The sequence below is a fragment of the Giraffa tippelskirchi genome, chromosome 7 (genome assembly GCF_054371585.1).
Source record: "Giraffa tippelskirchi isolate mGirTip1 chromosome 7, T2T-mGirTip1v1.2.pri, whole genome shotgun sequence".
Lineage (NCBI taxonomy): Eukaryota > Metazoa > Chordata > Mammalia > Artiodactyla > Giraffidae > Giraffa > Giraffa tippelskirchi.
The window spans coordinates 23,109,735-23,127,367 of record NC_137281.1 but is presented as its reverse complement, the minus strand read 5'-3'; the positions used below and the strand labels follow the sequence as shown (position 1 = coordinate 23,127,367).

The 17,633-nt window shown below is 39.0% G+C and overlaps 1 protein-coding gene across 1 annotated transcript in view; it reads left to right on the top strand.

The window, feature by feature from the left end:
* PMFBP1 (polyamine modulated factor 1 binding protein 1) overlaps positions 1 to 17,633 on the top strand; it is a 443,606-nt gene that overhangs the window by 197,279 nt on the left and 228,694 nt on the right. Inside the window, exon 10 of the mRNA XM_081512569.1 lies at positions 1,107 to 1,249. The gene's annotated coding sequence lies outside the window, so the exon portion shown is untranslated. The remainder of the gene's footprint in view (positions 1 to 1,106; positions 1,250 to 17,633) is intronic.

Genomic DNA, 17,633 nt, shown 5'->3' with positions numbered 1-17,633 from the left:
TTATCTAGAAATCCTCCTGCTATAATCATCTAGAAATGCTCAACAGAATAGAATGTATTTCTTCTGGCATATATATCTTACTTTCTAGAAAAATGACAAAAATATTCAGGGTTCAGAGATGAGCTAGAAACTTGTAACCAGAGTGATAAACATGTGAATTGAGGTTGTGGTTCCCCCGAGAAGTTGGATATGATGTGATGTGGAAGTTGTTGGCCTTGGAAATCTAGAAGCATGAGTTAACAACCTTGAGTAGACTGAAGATGAGACCTTAAGCCAAGGAGCTGGAACTAAACACCACTTGCTTCACACTTTGTCCTTTAAAAGCTAGGACCTTTAAATCCTTAAATGATACATCATTTTTGAAAAGATAGATTAAGGGGAAAATACACCAGCTGCACAGGGAAATGACAAGGAAGCTTGTCAGTCTTGGACTGAATTTTTTAAAAGATTTTTTTGTTTAGAATAATAACAATGATGTGCCATGTATGAGTTTGGGAATACATGATGAATAGTACCTGCATGGTCTGGTAATTCCCAAAGGCAGAAATTAATAGAAAAATATGCCCCAAAACAGTAAAACCCCTAGAGAAAACTAACACAAAACTCTTTGGAAGTATATTTTACAGATAAAAGCCATTATCTCTTGATTCAATAATACATAACACCAAAAGAAACTATCTACAACAAGTAGCAGTCATTAAACATAGTGTTAATACATTGCAGGATTAAACTCCTCATGTAGTCAATCGAACTTCTTTAGGAAAATATTAGAGCCAACGAGGAGAGGTAATAATCAAAGAGATTATGACTCAAAATTTTCCAGTTCAGATGTAAGGCATGAATCATCAGGTAGTATAATAAAACCTTAGTTTTATTTACTCTTTCCAAGATACTCTGTAGTGAAACTGTAGAATACCAAAGACTAAGAGGAAGAATTTTAAGCAATTAGAAAATTAGATCACTAATATCTACAGCAGATTTCACAATAGTAGCAGCATAAAATAGAGGGCTTAATGCTACAGGAAAAAAAAAAACTGTCAATTTGAAATTCTATGTCCTTATAAATATTTATTCAAGAGTGATGATTTTTTAAATGACATTTTCAGACAAATGAAAACTTGGAGTTTATCATTTACATACCTTCACTGGAAGAAAAATTAAAGAATGTTCTTCAGAAGGAAGGGAGTTGAAGCCAGAAACAAGGTGAAGACAGGAAGCAGCAATGCTGAAAAAAGAAAATGACAAACATGTAGGTAAATCTAAATAACTTCTACTTATATAAGAAAATAATAAAAATAATATGTATTTTGGAGGGTACAAAAAAAGAGGAACTAAAATATTAAGGAACTAAAAGTAGTAACATGAAAAAAAAAAAGGAACCGAGTCCTTTTATTTGTGGAGAGTGATTAGCTACAGACTCTCTTAATTCAAATGAGTGTGTTCAAAAGATGAGAAGACAAGCAAACAAGTGAAAGGTATGGATTAGAAATAAGTAAGTTCAGTTCAGTTCAGTCACTCAGTCGTGTCCGACTCTCTGCGACCCCATGAATTGCAGCACGCCAGGCCTCCCTGTCCATCACCAACTCCCGGAGTCTACCCAAACCCATGTTCATCGAGTCGGTGATGCCATCCAACCATCTCATCCTCTGTCGTCCCCTTCTCCTCCTGCCCCCAAACCTACCCAGCATTAGGGTCTTTTCCAATGAGTCAACCCTTCGCATGAGGTGGCCAAAGTATTGGAGTTTCAGCTTCAACATCAGACCTTCCAATGAACACCCAGGATTGATCTCTTTTAGGATGGATTGATTGGATCTCCTTGCAGTCCAAGGGACTCTCAAGAGTCTTCTCCAACACCACAGTTCAAAAGCATCAATTCTTCGGCACTCAGCTTTCTTCACTGTCCAACTCTCACATCCATATATGACCACTGGAAAAACCATAGCCTTGACTAGACGGACTTTTGTTGGCAAAGTAATGTCTCTGCTTTTCAATATGCTATCTAGGTTGGCCATAACCTTCCTTCCAAGGAGTAAGCGTCTATTAATTTCATGGCTGCAATCACCATCAGCAGTGATTCCAGAGCCCAAAAAAATAAAGTCTGACACGGTTTCCACTGTTTCCCCATCTATTTCCCGTGGAGTGATGGGACCAGATGCCATGATCTTAGTTTTCTGAACGTTGAGCTTTAAGCCAACTTTTTCACTCTCCTCCTTCACCGTCATCAAGAGGCTCTTTAGTTCTTCTTCACTCTCTGCCATAAGGGTGGTGTCATCCGCATATCTGAGGTTATTGATATTTCTCCCGGCAATCTTGATTCCAGCTTGTGTTTCTTCCAGCCCAGCATTTCTCATGATGTACTCCGCATATAAGTTAAATAAGCAGGGTGACAATATACAGCCTTGACGGACTCCTTTTCCTATTTGGAAACAGTTTGTTGTTCCATGTCCAGTTCTAACTGTTGCTTCCTGACCTGCATACAGGTTTCTCAAGAGACAGGTCAGATGGTCTGGTATTCCCATCTCTTTCAGAATTTTCCACAGTTTATTGTGATCCACACAGTCAAAGGCTTTGGCATAGTCAATAAAGCAGAAATAGATGTTTCTCTGGAACTCTCTTGCTTTTTCGATGATCCAGCAGATATTGGCAATTTGATCTCTGGTTCCTCTGCCTTTTCTAAAACCAGGTTGAACATCTGGAAGTTCACGGTTCACGTATTGCTGAAGCCTGGCTTGGAGAATTTTGAGCATTACTTTACTAGCATGTGAGATGAGTGCAATTGTGCGGTAGTTTGAGCATTCTTTGGCATTGCCTTTCTTTGGGATTGGAACAAAAACTGACCTTTTCCAGTCCTGTGGCCACTGCTGAGTTTTCCAAATTTGCTGGCATATCGAGTGCAGCACTTTCACAGCATCACCTTTGAGGATTTGAAATAGCTCAACTGGAATTCCATCACCTCCACTAGCTTTGTTCGTAGTGATGCTTTCTAAGGCCCACTTGACTTCACATTCCAGGATGTCTGGCTCTAGGTGAGTGATCACACCATCGTGATTACCTGGATCGTGAAGATCTTTTTTGTACAGTTCTTCTTTGTATTCCTGCCACCTCTTCTTAATATCTTCTGCTTCTGTTAGGTCCATACCATTTCTGTCCTTTATCGAGCCTATCTTTGCATGAAATGTTCCTTTGGTATCTCTAATTTCCTTGAAGAGATCTCTAGTCTTTCCCAATCTGTTGTTTTCCTCTATTTCTTTGCACTGATCACTGAGGAAGGCTTTCTTATCTCTCCTTGCTATTCTTTGGAACTCTGCATTGAGATGGGAATATCTTTCCTTTTCTCCTTTGCTTTTCGCTTCTCTTCTCTTCCCAGCTATTTGTAAGGCCTCCTCAGACAGCCATTTTGCTTTTTTGCATTTCTTTTCCATGGGGATTTTCTTGATCCCTGTCTCCTGTACCATGTCACGAACCTCTGTCCATAGTTCATCAGGCACTCTGTCTATCAGGTCTAGTCCCTTAAATCTATTTGTCACTTCCACTGTGTAATCATAAGGGATTTGATCTAGGTCATACCTGAATGGTCTAGTGGTTTTCCCTACTTTCTTCAATTTAAGTCTGAATTCGGCAATAAGCAGTTCATGATCTGAGCCACAGTCTGCTCCTGGTCTTGTTTTTGCTGACTGTATAGAGCTTCTCCATCTTTGGCTACAAAGAAGATAATCAATCTGATTTCGGTGTTGACCATCTGGTGATGTCCACGTGTAGAGTCTTCTCTTGTGTTGTTGGAATAGGGTGTTTGCTATTACCAGTGCGTTCTCGTGGCAAAACTCTATTAGCCTTTGTCCTGCTTCATTCTGTACTCCAAGGCCAAACTTGCCTGTTACGCCAGGTGTTTCTTGACTTCCTACTTTTGCATTCCAGTCCCCTATAATGAAAAGGACATCTTTTTGGGGTGTTAGTTCTAGAAGGTCTTGTAGGTCTTCATAGAACCGTTCAACTTCAGCTTCTTCGGCATTACTGATCGGGGCATAGACTTGGATTACCGTGATATTGAATGGTTTGCCTTGGAAACGAACAGATGTAGCAAATGATAAAACTATTCACATAGAAATGCCAAACAAATCTAACAAAGTATTAAACCTAATAAAGGAGTACCATCAGATTATTTGACACATGTTTGATAAGCAAAATGTCAATCACATTTCCATATATCAGCAACAAACTGTCATAAAATGTAATTTTAGGAAAAAATATCAATTGACAATAACAGAAATTACAGTCACCTTGGCATAAGTCTAACAAAATATTAGAGGAACTTCAGGGAGTTCAGGGAGATTATTGGGGTTTCCCAGGTGGCATTAGTGATACAGAACCCACCTGCCTTTGCAGGAGACATAAGAGAAGCAGGTTCCATCCCTGGGTAGGGAAGATCCCCTGGAGAAGGCCATGGCAACTCTTCTCCAGTATTCTTACCTGGAGAATCCCATGGACAGAGGAGCCTGGAGGGTTAAAGTCCATAGGGTTGCAAAGAGTTGGACACAACTGAAGCAACTTAGCACACACGCACGCAGGGAGGATATTGATCTCCTAATTACTGTCTGAAGCATCTGTGGATCTACTTCTTATTGTTTTTTTCTCTTGATTGTACATCATGTTTTCTTGCTTCTTTACATGTCTCATAATATTTTATTATATGCCAAACATTGTGTGTAGGAAAATGGATAGAGACTGAAGTATATTTTGTTCTGTTTCATTTGGGTTTTTCCCCAAGAGAGTAAACTCTATGTCTGGCATCTAAGATGAAGAAGTGATCATTCAAACTTCAAAAGAGGTCAAAACTTACTCTGTAACAGATACAACTTTAGTAAAGATTAATCTCATTTTGTATAGCCCAATGTTCAATCCCCCTAGGCTGCCTTCACCTAGAAGCTAATCCCTTTTATCTTATCAGTATTAAGTTTAGAGGGGTTTGGCCTGCAGTTGCAGCTAATTTCCATTCATCTTTGTTTTTAGCTACACCAAAGTTCTAAATTCCAGGATCTCAAGAATGTAAAAGATTATTCAAATTCTTTATTATTTTAAGCCCTGCCTTCACTGATGCTCTATCAACAAAATTTGAGGTAGAGAAAGAATTATTATGCCAAGTGAACTAATAGTGTGTATGGGGTTCCTACAGACTCCAGTCTACCCCCATTAGCCCTCATTATCGCTGATAGCTTCATTGGTTTCCTCTTGACCCTACAAAATCTCTCCATTTTTCACAGATTTTTTTTTTGACTACCTACCATTGAAGGGTTCCTTCCTTCCTTCTTTCTTTTGCTGCTTATCTTCTAAACGAATTCATCATGACTACCTTGTCTGTACCACAGTTTGTATGATTTTAATTTTATCTGTCTCATTGTTGTTGTTGTTACCACGGAACAAAGTGTAACAAGGTTTATAATTTAGGAAAATTCTCTAGCAGTTTTTTGGCCCCTAGATTAAAGTGGTAAGTGAGTGGAGACAGTGGAACTTGTTAGAAGGTGATTGTTTTAGTGTGGACTAAAGATAATAACCTTAATCAAGTTCTTTTAAGAAAGAATGTAGAAGAATGAGCCAATCTGAGAAATCAGGATTTGTACTTATGGCCATGTGGAAATGTTGTAGAATGGAAAATAAGATTATAAGATTGTCTAGGACCAGTTTACGACTCTAACAGAGAATTTTTTAAAATTCAGCAGACCCTGAGAAATTTCAAGGAGTGGATTTTAAAGGGCTTCCCTTGTAGCTCAGTTGGGAAAGAATCCGCCTGCAATGTGGGAGACCTGGGTTCGATCCCTGGGTTGGGAAGATCCCCTGGAAAAGGGAAAGGCTACCCATTCCAGTATTCTGGCCTGGAGAATTCGATGGACTATATAGTCCATGGGGTCACAAAGAATCGGACACGACTGAGTGACTTTCGCTTAAATATTAGTCTAGAAATGACAAGAACAGATTCAGTTCAGTTTAGTCGCTCAGTTGTGTCTGACTCTTTGCGACCACATGGACTGCAGCACGCCAGGCTTTCCTGTCCATCACTAACTCCCGGAGCTTGCTCAAACTCATGTCCATCGAGTCGGTGATGCCATCCAACCATCTCATCCTCTGTCACCCCCTTCTCCTCCTGCCTTCAATCATTCCCAGCATCAGAGTCTTTTCTAATGAGTCTGCTCTTCACATCAGGTGACGAAAGTATTGGAGCTTCAGCTTCAGCTTCAGCATCAGTCCTTCCAATAAATATTCAGGGTTGATTTCCTTTAGGATCGACTGGTTTGATCTCCTTGTAGTCCAAAGAACTCTCAAGAGTCTTCTCCAACACCACAGTTCAAAAACATCAATTCTTCGGTGCTTAGCTTTCTTTACGGTCCAACTCTCACATCCATACATGTCTACTGGAAAAACCATAGCGTTGACTAGATGGACCCTTGTCAGCAAAGTAATGTCTCTGCTTTTTAATATGCTGTGTAAGTTTGTCATAGCTTTTCTATGAGAACAGATTAGAGAGGGAAATAAACTTTAGAAAGGGAAAGTCAAATGGGAAGAGTGTTGGCATAATGCACAGAACTTACTAGAGTTCCGAACTAGGGTGGTATAGCAGGAATGGAAATGAAAGAGTAGTGATGGCAAGAAATAATAATCTTAATAAGTTTATTCCTTTTCATACTATGAAGGGGTACATCTCACAGGATTACTTCTCAAAGGATTAATTTGAATCTGTATCACATTTCATCATTTTCAGTTTTTACTATGTACCTCTAGCACTTGGTACCATCTTACTAAGTGATTTCTCAATGGATAATAGGAGAATAAAAGGAAAATTAACCAATTTAAATGATTACAAGCTTCATAGCATCTGGCTACAGTTAGAATCCAAGCTAACAAATAAAGCCTCATAAATTCTGAAAAGTGTTTTCTATTAAAAATACTTTCAATGGGAACAGAATTATTGTTTCAGTAATGTAAATGAATAGTGTGGTTAAATATACAATTATAAAAGGTAAAGGATTCTAATCCTGATTTTCAGCTATCAAGAGAATATTTTTCTAGATATGGTCAAACTGTAAACAAAGACTTTCTCCAGTCTGACTATGAATTCTAAATTATCCTGAAATAGAAAACAGACCTCTGCATCTTCCCTCTACAGCAGGGTTCGGCAAACCTTTTTCAAAAAGAGCCAGATAATAAAAGTTTCAGGCTTTATGAATCATACAGTCTCTGCCATAATTACTCCATTCTGTCATTGCACCATGAAAGTAGCCATGGACAATGTAAAAAGAACATACATGACTGTATTCTAATAAATATTTTTTTTTTTTATAAAAACAGGTGGTGGGCCAGATTTGGCTGGTGGACCATAATTTCCCAGCCCCTGCCACACAGAATGTGTCTGTGTAGGAGACTTTACTAGTATAATCTGGAGCAGCGCTCTCCGATAGAAATGTAATATGAGCCACATAAGAATACTAATTTTCTAATAATTATATTTTTAAAATTAATTTTGACCATATGTTTTTAATCCAATATATCTAGCATGTTATCATTTCAGCATATTATCAACATGTTAAATTTATTAATGACATATTTTACATTCCTTTTTTAAAAGGAAGTCTTCAAAACCTGTTGTGTATCTTATGCTTACAGTACATCTCAATTCAGAGTAGCCACAATTCAATTGCAGCTAACATATTAGACATTTCATTTCCAGAGACTTCATAGTTATCTAAGATCTAACTGCTTCTTTTCCGTCTTGGAAATTACCCACTGGTAAGACTATTTCTCACCTAGGAAGGTCTTCCCAGAACCCTCTTCCTTCTCTAGCCTCAACTTCATCAGCCTCACCACTAGAAACTATCTCAAGCGTTGCTTCTCAAACTTTAATATACATAAAATATACTGGGAATCTTATTAAACTGCGGATTCTGTTTCAGTATGTATGGGACAGACTCTGAGATGTTGCATTTCTAACAAACTCCCAGGTGGTGCCAGTGCCACAGATCCAAGGACTGTACTCTAAGTAGCAAGGATAGAAAAGACCACTCCCAAAAGGATAGCCATAACTGGAACTGATGTCCTAACTTCCCCTAAGAAGCTATCAGATCTAATCCCAGCAGGCCTAACATCCCTGTTCAGGTCACCACCAGGAATGGAAGTTTCTAAAGCAGTACCACCCAATGAGAATATACTGCATGTTATATATGTAATTTACATTATATTACATTATGAAGAGCTAACTCATTGGAAAAGACCCTGATGATGGAAGACTGAAGGCAAAAAGAGAAGAGGGCAGCAGAGGATAAGACGGTTAGACAGTATCACCGACTCAATGGACATGACCTTGAGCAAACTCCGGGAGATAGTGAAGGACAGGGAAACCTGGTGTGCTGCAGTCCATGGTGTCGCCAAGAGTCAGACATGACTTAGCGACTGAACAGCAACAACATATATGTAATTTACACTTTTCTAGTAGCCACATTTAAGTTTTTAAAAAATGAAATTAAATTTTAATAATGTGTTCTCTTTAACACAATATGTCCAGAATACTATTTTAACAGTTAATCAATACAAATATATTAATGATATATTTTAAATTCTTTTTTTTTTGGTACTAAGTCTTCAAAACCCAGTGTGTGTTTTATATTTCAGCACCTCTTAATTCTGACTAGGGACATATAGCTAGTGGCAACTGCACTGGACACTATAAGGTCATCATCATGGTTATCTCTATGTGGCTCTTTACTTCCCCAAGCCTGACCCAGCTTCCCTTCCCTTTCTATTTCCATCAAACCCTCCTACCATATTTTTTGGAACTCCTGGTCTGTCATCAGGTGAAAAAAAGAAAAACCCTCTATTAATAACTTCATCTCAAAAATGTTCATTTCAATCTCTTGCTATGGCAATAACCTGGTTATTCCGTGTGTGCTCACTCAGTCATGTCCAACTCTTTGTGACACTTTGGGCTGTAGCTCGCCAGGCTCCACTGTCCCTCAGATTCTCCAGGCAAGAATACTGAAGCAGAGTTGCCACACCCTCCTCCAGGGGATCTTACAGATCCAGGGATGGAACCAGAGTCTTTTGAATCTCCTGGATTGGCAGGCGGATTCTTTACCACTAGTGCCACCTGGGAAGCTCTAGATACCTACTATACCACTTCTAAAATCTAAATTTAATAATCACATTTAAAAAAATGTTTAATGTTTCTAGCTCACTCAAATAATTGCCATATGCCAACAATTCTTCAGACCATTATACCCACCCATCAATTGATTCAGCCTCATACTTTTCTCATACAATCAATCCTCATATCATCAATATAATGTCCCATGGACCATCACTGTAATCATTATTCTATATATTTCCTTGCCCTTATTTTCCTAATTTAACTTGGTGATAAACCCAATATTGGTAAATCCATGATACCACCTACTCTCAACCCTAACTTTAACAGATAAATGTGGTTAGGGGAAAACATATGATCATGCTGACTGATCACATTTAAATTTTTTCACTACAAATGTCAAATCATCTTTTATATCACTGACTGTTAGTTGACAATTTCATGTCATTTCATTGAAAAATTAAAAACTATCAAAAGAGATAATTTCCTCCTATAACCAAATCTACTACCTATAACCACTACTTTCCCCTTCTATTAATCAGATAACCAATTCTCAGTTCTTATTTCACTCAAATTCCTGGTGGCAGTTTCTATTATTGGTTTTTCCCTCCTCTTTCATATTTCTTTTTGTTGTTGTTGTTTGGTGATGTTTTCTGGGTTGTTCTCCTACAACACTGGTTACTTCTTTTCAGTCTCCTTTTATGCCTCATTTTCTTCTTTGTGACCTCTGTCTTTTGGAATGTCCCAAAGCCATCTTTGGGCCTTTTCTCTGGCCAAATTTAATCCTACAATGATCTCATCCAGTTGCATGACTTGAAATGATATTTATAAGTTTATGGTTACAAAATGTTTCTCTCTCTTAACTCCAGATTTCTTTGAGAGTCCCACACTATCTACTCATGGATATTTAATGGTCATTTCAAATTTAACCTGGCCAGAATGAAGTTTTTATTTCATTTTCAATCTGTTCCACTTCACTCTTCTGCCACTCAGTTAAAGTCATCATCACCCTTCTCTTCCTCATCCAGTTCCTCGACAAGTTCTACAGCTCTGTCTCCAAAATAGATCCTGAATCCCACCATGTCTCATCTCCACTGCTATGGTTCAAGACACCATAATAATTTCTTTTTCAGGCTTCTAAGATACCCTTCTCTCTGGTTTCATTGCTTTCATTCTGCTTCTCTATCTTTACCCTCAAGTTTATTCTTTACAAATCAGCAGGAGTCACCTTAAAGCATAAACACATAACCTTCGATTGCTTCCATCATGTTTAGGATAAAATTCAAGCTCCTTATCATGACCTTTAAGAGTTTACTCCCGGTCACTACTTATTTGTCCAGTACTTTCTCCTCTGTCACTCCACTCCAGCCACATCAGCTGTATTTAAATTTTAATATGCCAACATGTTCTGATCTCCAGGCCTTTACATTTCATCTGGAACATTCATCCCCAGAATCTTCAGAGGGCTTGCTTTTTTACGTCATTAATGCCCCAGCTTGAATGTCAACTCTATAACCGATCACCCTGTTTCAAATAATTCCCCTTGACACTCTCTAATCTTTTAAATGGCTTCATTTTTCTTCATAGCACTTATAGCTACCTGAAGTTTTATGTGTGTGTGTGTGTGTATTTATTGTTCCTGCTGGATCTTCATTGCTTGATGGGCTTTTCTCTAGTTGTGGCAAGTGGGGCCTACTCTTTGTTGCAGGATGGGGGCTTCTCGTTGCAGTGGCTTCTCTTGTTGCTGAGCACAGGCTCTAGGGCATATTGTCTTCAGAAGTTGCAGTGCATGGGCTCAGTCGTTGCAGTTCCTGGGCTCAAGAGCACAGGCTCAATCAATAGTTGTGGCTCACGGGCTTAGTTGCTCTGTGGCATGTGGGATCTTCCTGGACCAGGATCAAACCCGGGCCTCCTGCATTGGCAGGCAGATTCTTTACAACTGAGTCACCAGAGAAGCCTTGAAGTTATATTTTTAATTGTCTCTTTACTTTCTATTGTTTCACTCCCTTAGTAAAAAATAAGTTCATCCAATAAACGGATGTCATGCTACTCACTATTGTATCTCCTGCATTTAGAATAATATATGGCACACAGTGAGTGCTGAGTAAATGAGTCTGCAAGATTTCAGGAGATAATTCAGTCGTTCAACCAAATCAGAATTAGCTACTTCACTTGTCTTCTAATGCTGACCTGGGTTATACTAAGTCAAAGAGACGTCTGAGAATGAAAGGTTCTAGTATAAATGAATCCCGTAATCTGTTCCATACCAGGGAGCTTGTTCCAATGCTTGTTAGTAGTTGGATGTAGAAATTCTCAGTGATCCCTGCTAATCAGCTAATTTGCCTGTTTCTATCAATACTTACTAGCTATTAGTTTCTGCTGGCCAGTCTCCACCTAACTTCCCTTATAAGAGCTTGCTTTTAAATCAGGGATTTTCTTTGCTGGCTTTGCCATCTCCTTGCTTGGCTTTTCTTTCTTTAACAAGCACAACAGCATGCTGCTGCATCTTCAAAGAGTAAATTAATTCCGTCCGCAAAAGGGTCAAGTGCTAGAAAGTGCATAGCCATGCAGTTTGCATGGCAGGATACAGAAGATATGATGCTAATAAGATTCTAAGATGAGAACAGCAGACTGTCTCTGGGGATTCAGATGAAGGGGTCTGTAAATTTTAAAAGAAATGGTCTCCGAAAACTAATGATGTCTGCTTTCCAATTCATTAATAATGTGGAGCAGGGAGATGGGAGTGAGATCCAGGCCATGCTTTGAAATATCAAAATGTAACGAGGAAGAAAACAGTAAGAGCGATCTCAATGGGGTCATAAAGCTGGGAGAAAGAGGCAAACTGTAAGAAGATGCGGTGGTGCTGGATGGAGGGGAGGGAATCAGTCCGCCCCATGTGTGTATATTTATGTGCATATAGTACCTTTATCTATACATGAGTAGATAAAAAGTTCTTCTGCTAGGAAAAAAAAAAAAAAAACACTGCAACATTGATAAGGCTTTTGCAATTTTCATATTTAAGGCGACTCAGAGAGAATATTTCAAGTATTGTAAAAACACATCTAGCTGCCTGCCTTTCTGTATTTACAAACCCTGCCCTTCACCTCTTTGTATTGCATACAAGGAACTGAGTAACAAGAACCTCAACCTTGTTTGTAGTTAATAGTGGAAGAAAAAAACCCTCAGGCAAAGCCTAATGAACCAAGAGCAATTCTGAGCTCTCCTCTGTAATATCTGCCGAGGCAGTGTCTTTCCAAGGGCTGCCTGGACATATCGTGTGACCTTGCTGCTTTACATCATTAAAATTTCCCATTACTGAAATGGTGTTTGCATGGAAGGGCCGTTGTGCAGATATTATGGCTGAGTTTCTCCCTGCTACATTCGGAGTTTGTGCTAATAGAAAATGCTTCTTTGCTTGAACAGTTCCCTTGAGCTGGGAGGTGTGCAGCAGCGGGAGAGTTTAGCTTTGGCTTTTATTTTGACAAAGCTATTACATTTTGCAGATTGAGGTTATGGTCTTTTCTCCTATCTCTGTATTTTATCTGCATGATATTTTCTGATCTCCGTTTTAAAACCCCCATTAGTTACGATTGAGGCTCTGGGGTGGCAGCCTGCCTTGGAGCCGTAATATCGTCAGCTTTTCTTACAAGCCCACTAAATAGACTGACTGACTCAGTAGTGTTCAGTCATGTGTAACCTTTCCAAGGGGGGCTAGCTTCAGAAGGAGGACACATGTGCCGGACAGACACTTGTGTGTTTCTATGTATGTGTGTGTGTGAGGACCGCAACCCCAAGGTACCAACAATCTTAAAAACAATAGTGCAATCTCATTCTCCAGGGCTGCAGGTTCTGTCTGCTGTGTCTTCCTTCTGAGCTTCTTTCTCCCGCAGGTGGCCAACTGCACCATGAAACTGTGGAGGCTGACAGCACTGGTGGCATTTCCAAACTCCAGGACACCTTCAGCCTGTTTTACTACCCTCTTAAGAAGTTGTTGTTCTGGCTATTCTGTTCTACACTTTGTTTCATCCACAGTCATAGTGTTACATGTTCATGCAACTCTAATCTTATAATTTTAGCAGAAAGTTCACAATAATGAATGATGTTTGCCTAGAGGGAGTGGAAATACTTCACAGCACTGGTTATACAGTCATAAACTGTTTAGAACTGACTGAAAGGGTGAGATTCCTTGGTCAGCCCTCCTAAATCTCTAAGCAAACCATAGCTGATTGAGAGACTTTGAATCCGTAGTGCTCAGATTTCTAAAGTAAGAGAATGTGACCATTTCTTTCTCTATGGCTTTCCTGTTTTAAGTAAGCATAGTGAACTCTTCCCAGTAAATCCTTCTGAATCTGGGAGCATAGCACAGCCACATAACTTAAACACTTCACTTTGTCCACCTTCTCTTGACAGTGTGGGACGTGGTGGTCTAGAGTGGGGAGGGTCACGGAGAGGGGTGGTAGAGGTGAGGAATTTATTTCCCCAGGAAATCTCATTAGCGATGCAGTGCCTGTTTTTCATTGAAGTTTCTGCTCTTCAGCTTTGTTTTCGGCTGAGTAACCGAGCCTGAAAGCTGTCTGGTGACTCACAAAAGGTCACACTGAGAGTTGGGGGCACAGACCGGAGCACGCTGCCTACCTGTGATTGATGTGTATTAAAGCTGTCTTGAGCCACTCATAAACACAGCAAGAATCCTGTTCTCTTTTCATCAGTGCTCTTGACCAAGACTTGATTTACTGTTTTGAAATCAGCTGCTCCTTCAGTCCTCTACAATAGCTTCTTTAATAGCTTGTCATAACGGTTGATGACAATTTGGGAAAGCTCACATATTCAATATATTTTTTAAATTGACTTCGCACTATTCCAGGTACCAAGGCTTTATAAACAGTCTAATTGTTCCCTGAGTGTTTGCTGACCTAAAGGAAAGTGTTGATGAATCAGACCCTGCTTTTCTATCTATGAAGGTATTGAGATGTGTATTCAATATCATAGCAAATTGCTACTGAAAATTGGTTCCATGTCCCTGAGGCTACTTACCTCAAAAGGTGAAATGGCAGAAGTACCTGCTAGACAAGACTGACCAGGTTTGCTATTTCTTTCTCTTTTTTTGAGATTTCTTGATGATATTCTTTTAAAGTTTGTCCTGACAAGGGATTGAAATTGGATCCAAGTGTTATAAGAGACCGTGCAGTTCTTATTCTGGTAAAGAATAATAATAATCATGTATACCCAATGAGTGTGTTTGTCAGTTCGATACCTATGATTGTATGATAATGAAGTTTAAGACTGATGTCAATTTGACTAATTCTTTCTCTATGGCTTTCCTGTTGTATAATCTCAGAAGAAAAGGTGTACATAGCATATATGACTTAACTGAACACAGCAACAGTTTAAAACAAATCTCTAGTTCTGATCATTCTGTTACCTTTTGATAGCTTGGGAGAGTTGAACTGATCCCCAACCACCCGATAGCCACTTCCACAGCTATGTCCAGGAATGCCTACTGGGGCCATCTTAAGAATGTCTAACCTCCAATTTGCCAAGCACAGCGACCACTGAGGATGGATTACCAGTCACACAGAACAGATGCCGGTGCTGCTATACTAGAACATCTCACTGAACATCAGTTCTGTTTTGTATTCCTCTCCACATGTACGACTTCTCCCTATCCTTTAATTTCACTTCTTACATGAATCCTTTCATATTCCATACGGTTCTATTTCTTGATTCTGAATTCCTACAATATGTATAGCCTGTGCCTTCCAACTGTCTCTATACTGTGAGCTATCTTCTATTGTTATTCTACTTTTTTACTTCCTCACAGCAGTGTTGTAGCACATATATTTCAAAAATATTTTTGAACGTAGAATATTCTGATGAAAATACTCAGAGATAATGTTTGAAAGTGCTACATTTAGCGTAGACCTCATTTGAATTTCCTTTGTGGACTTGAACTTGGTATCCAACTCCCATTTTCTTTTAGAGGGGCCACCTGAAACAACTACGTTTCAGCAAAAAACTGTAGCATCAAGACACTTATCAGTATCTTTTCCACAGTAAGTTTTATTTTTTCATATTCTCTGTTTTCCAGATGTTGAGGCACTTTGCACTATTATCTTGAATTTGGAGTAGAATTGTGGATGCAACTGCTATATCAATGGAAGAGTTTAATTTCCCCCCAAACCTATGGAGAGCTGTGCACAGAATAGTTGAATTTATATGTATGTATATATTAGGTCGTAGTATCAGATTCAAGAGGCATATATCATTCCTCTTCAGAACATTAAAAAATTACATATTCAGATAAATTTATAGAAAGTCCCCAAGTATTTGGCTTTTTGTTAAAAGTTGAGTTTGATTATTTGGAACTAAGAACATTTTTTTCCCACACACATGATATCAAGAGAGTCAAGGTTTCAAGCTAGCTCTGCAGTGAATCATTATTAAAGCCTCTGGTGAAGAAGAGAGCCTGAACTCTTCCAAGAGGGTTTTGGAAAAGAAAGGTGAAGGATTCTCTGAGAAAGACTGTGAGGGCAGCACCTCTGAGGCATTGGGTATGTCCCCAGGTGATGCTAATGCATTTCTTTTGTAAAGCTAGAGTAGGACACAAGGGGTCATAAAGGCAAATGTGAGTAAGTGGAAAATGGCAGGTGGCTTTCTGAAAGCAACTTGGGTAAGCCATGGAGGACAGTAAAATGAGCATCAGAACAGAATTAGGAGAACTAGTTCTAGTCCTAGCTCTTTTACAGTTTCTCTGGTTGACCTTCAGTAAGCCACTGCACCCCTCTGGACCTGTTTCCTCATCTACAAAATGAATAGCTCCTTTGTACAAGGCTTCTTTCAGCTAGAGCAAACCATAACAACCATCTTTCCTATAACTCTACTGAAATTTTTGTTCTGTCCTCTTCACGCTGCCTCTGTATCTTCTTATATTTATTTCATTCTACTGAATTCAGGCATTCCTTTCATTTAACCCACTTCTTTTCAGCTCCTCTTTCCCACAGGCTAGCCATAATAAAATAGAGGGGGAGGAGGGAAACACCTCCTGGTTATCATAGACCATATACTATTTATGATAAATATATTCATACTTTTTCTCCCTCTTAATCTAAAAACCCCTTGGGAACAAAGAATATACCTTCTTTTGTTTATTTCTATAATATATCTTAAAGAACCTCATAGATGTAGAAAATTTAATGATGATGATGTTGAACCCAGGTTTCCCACATTACAGGCAAATTCTTTACCAGCTGAACCGTAAGGGAAGCTATGATGCTGATACATTGAATAAAAAAGTAGTATTCCCCCCACAGTTTTTTAAAAGTGTATTTACAAAGAAAAAGGAACAATGAAGCCTTGCTAAAATCATTTAGGCCAATGAAGCTCTTGGGGAAAACAACTGGGATTTAAGAGGGCAGGAAAAATATAAGATAGTTGGCTGGTTCACATTTGATGTCTTCATGGCATTCTCCCAGGTGAAAAACCTGGCTTACCGAGTGAGACTTATTAGTTGGAATTTTGATTCACTTCCAGAATGTTGTATTTGGGGATTACTAAGGTGCGTGAGGAAACTTTTTAGGGAGTGGAGAGAGGATAAAAATATTCGATACCTTGATTCTAGCAGCAGCTACACAACTATATAAATTTACACCTTAAAAGAATGATGTTATTGATGTAAGTTTTGCTTTAGTAACCTAGCATAAAATAAAAAGATCATAAAATATTATCTCATGATGTACTCTGCATATAAGTTAAATAAGCAGGGTGACAATATACACCAAGGAGACTTGGCGTACTCCTTTTCCTATTTGGAAACAGTCTGTTGTTCCATGTCCAGTTCTAACTGTTGCTTCCTGACCTGCATACAGATTTCTCAAGAGGCAGGTCAGGTGGTCTGGTATTCCCATCTCTTTCAGAATTTTCCACAGTTTATTGTGATCCACACAGTCAAAGGCTTTGGCATAGTCAATAAAGCAGAAATAGATGTTTTTCTGGAACTCTCTTGCTTTTTCGATGATCCAACAGATGTTGGCAATTTGATCTCTGGCTCCTCTACCTTTTCTAAAATCAGCTTGAACATCTGGAAGTTCACAGTTCACGTATTGCTGAAGCCTGGCTTGGAGAATTTTGAGCGTTACTTTACTAGCGTGTGAGATGAGTGCAATTGTGTGGTAGTTTGAGCATTCTTTGGCATTGCCTTTCTTAGGGATTGGAATGAAAAATGACCTTTTCCAGTCCTGTGGCCACTGCTGAGTTTTCCAAATTTGCTGACATATTGAGTGCAGCACTTTCACAGCATCATCTTTTGGATTTGAAATAGCTCAACTGAAATTCCATCACCTCCACTAGCTTTGTTCATAGTGATGCTTCCTAAGGCCCACTTGACTTCACATTCCAGGATATTTGACTCTAAGTGAGTGATCACATCATTGTGATTATCTGGGTCATGAAGATATTTTTTGTAAAGTTCTTCTTTGTATTCTTGCCACTTCTTCTTAGTATCTTCTGC